The sequence below is a fragment of the Malania oleifera genome, chromosome 5, assembly GCF_029873635.1.
Source record: "Malania oleifera isolate guangnan ecotype guangnan chromosome 5, ASM2987363v1, whole genome shotgun sequence".
NCBI lineage: Eukaryota > Viridiplantae > Streptophyta > Magnoliopsida > Santalales > Ximeniaceae > Malania > Malania oleifera.
The window spans coordinates 57,394,087-57,396,303 of record NC_080421.1 but is presented as its reverse complement, the minus strand read 5'-3'; positions in this window follow the sequence as shown (position 1 = coordinate 57,396,303).

Genomic DNA, 2,217 nt, shown 5'->3' with positions numbered 1-2,217 from the left:
TTGATCATGTATTTAAGTTAACAAAAGCTTTATATGGATTAAAACAAGCTCCTAGAGCTTGGTATGAAAGGCTAAGCAAGTTCCTAATTCAAAACAATTTTTCAAGAGGAAAAATAGATAGCACTTTTTTTATAAAAATAAAAAACAAAGACATGCTTATAGAAAAAATTTATGTTGAAGATATTATTTTTGGAGCAACTCTTGAGGATTTGTGTAATGAATTTGCTAAGTCTATGCAAAAAAAGTTTGAGATGAGCATGATGGAAGAGTTAAATTACTTCTTAGGGTTACAAATCAAACAAGCAAAAAAATGTAACTTTCATAAATAAACTAAATATATTAAAGACATGTTAAAGAAGTTTGATATGGAAGAAAGTAAACCTATAGGAACTCCTATGAGTACCTTAACTAGTCTTGACAAGGATGAAAAAGGGAAACAAGTAGATACCAAGCATTATCGAGGCATGATAGGAAGCTTACTTTATTTAACAGCAAGTAGACCAGATATTATGTTTAGTGTATGTATGTGTGCTAGGTTCCAATCAGCTCCTAAAGAATCACACCAAAAAGCAGTTAAAAGAATCCTTAGATATCTACTAGGCACACTTGAACTAGGCTTATGGTATCCAAAGGGAATTGAATTTGAAATGATAAGCTATTCTGATGTAGACTTTGCTGGATGCAATATAGATAGAAAAAGCACAAGTGGAATGTGTCATTTTCTAGGATACTCTTTAGTCTCCTGGTCTTCAAAGAAACAAAACTCTATAGCATTATCCACAGCAGAAGCAGAATACATAGCTGCAGGGAGTTATTGTGCCCAAACATTGTATATGAAACAACAACTAAAAGATTTCAAAATTCAATATCAAACCATTCCAATAAACTGTGATAACACAAGTGCCATAAATATTTCAAAAAATCCGGTATCTCACTCAGGAACAAAACATATTGACATAAGACATCACTTCTTGAGAGATCATGTGTAAAACGAAGACATAATGCTAAAATTTGTAAATACAAATGACCAATTAGTAGACATATTCATAAAACCACTCTTTGAAGAGTGATTCATATTCATTAGAAGAGAATTAGGAATGATACATATTCGAGAAGCAAGCTAAACAAATTTTTTGCTTTGCAGGCGACTGCCAGGCTACTGACTTTCAAGTTTTTTGATTGATAGGCGCCTGCTTTATCCTAGCAAGCGACTGCCTTGTGGCGGGTAGGATTTAAAACCCTGTTTTATGTATTTTTAGCTTCCATCAAGCACTTGCTACTTCTCCTCTCTCTCCGAAAATCCTCTTTCTTACTCTTTTACACACAAATTCTTCTTCCAAATCAGCCTGAAATCTTGCATCAAACCTACCCTCCACATCAAATCACGAATAAAAACCTAGGGTTTATCAGCCTTCCTCATCAAAACAATCATGTCATGGATCAAATCGGTTGGTAACAAGGGTTCCTCCTCCTCCACAAGGATCGACAATGATGAAGTAGAGAAGTGGTTAGTAACTCCCCATGCTAAGAAACTCTATAGGAATCAAATCGCTTCAGCTGAACCCATTCTAGGTAAAATCCTTGATGTTACATTCTTCAATTCTGATTTTCTTGAAATGATGGAATTTTTTAAGGAAATTGGATGGGAACGGTTTATTACATATCAAGTAAAAGGATACTATCCAAAAGTGGTTTGAATTTTCTATGCTAACATGGAAAGATTTGAAAATGGGATCAAAACAAATCTTCTAGGACAAAATATTCATCTTAATCCCATATCTTTGGGAAAAATACTTTGAGTCAAGCTAGGAGATTTTGAGGTTCTCTTTTTTGAGAAACAATGGATAATGTCCCAGGGATTAACTCTAGAGGAATTTTTACCCCTAGTCGTAACTGATACACCTATCTCTTTTGGGCATCCACCTCTTTACAAACAACTCAAATCTCCAAGCTTTAATCCTGTACAAACTTATTACATATTATATCCTACCAAGTTCCGGCTCTCATGATCATATTTTCCTCTTAGATTTTTTTGTTATGTGGTGTATTCTAAAAGGAAAAAAGCTAGATCTTCCAAGTTTACTTCTCAAATGGATCATTATGAAAGTTGATGCCCCTCGTGTCATTTTACCATATGCTGGGATGTTAAATATGGTATTTGCTCATTTCAATGTTCTTACACCATCATTTAACTTCACTAGCAAAACCCATTACGAT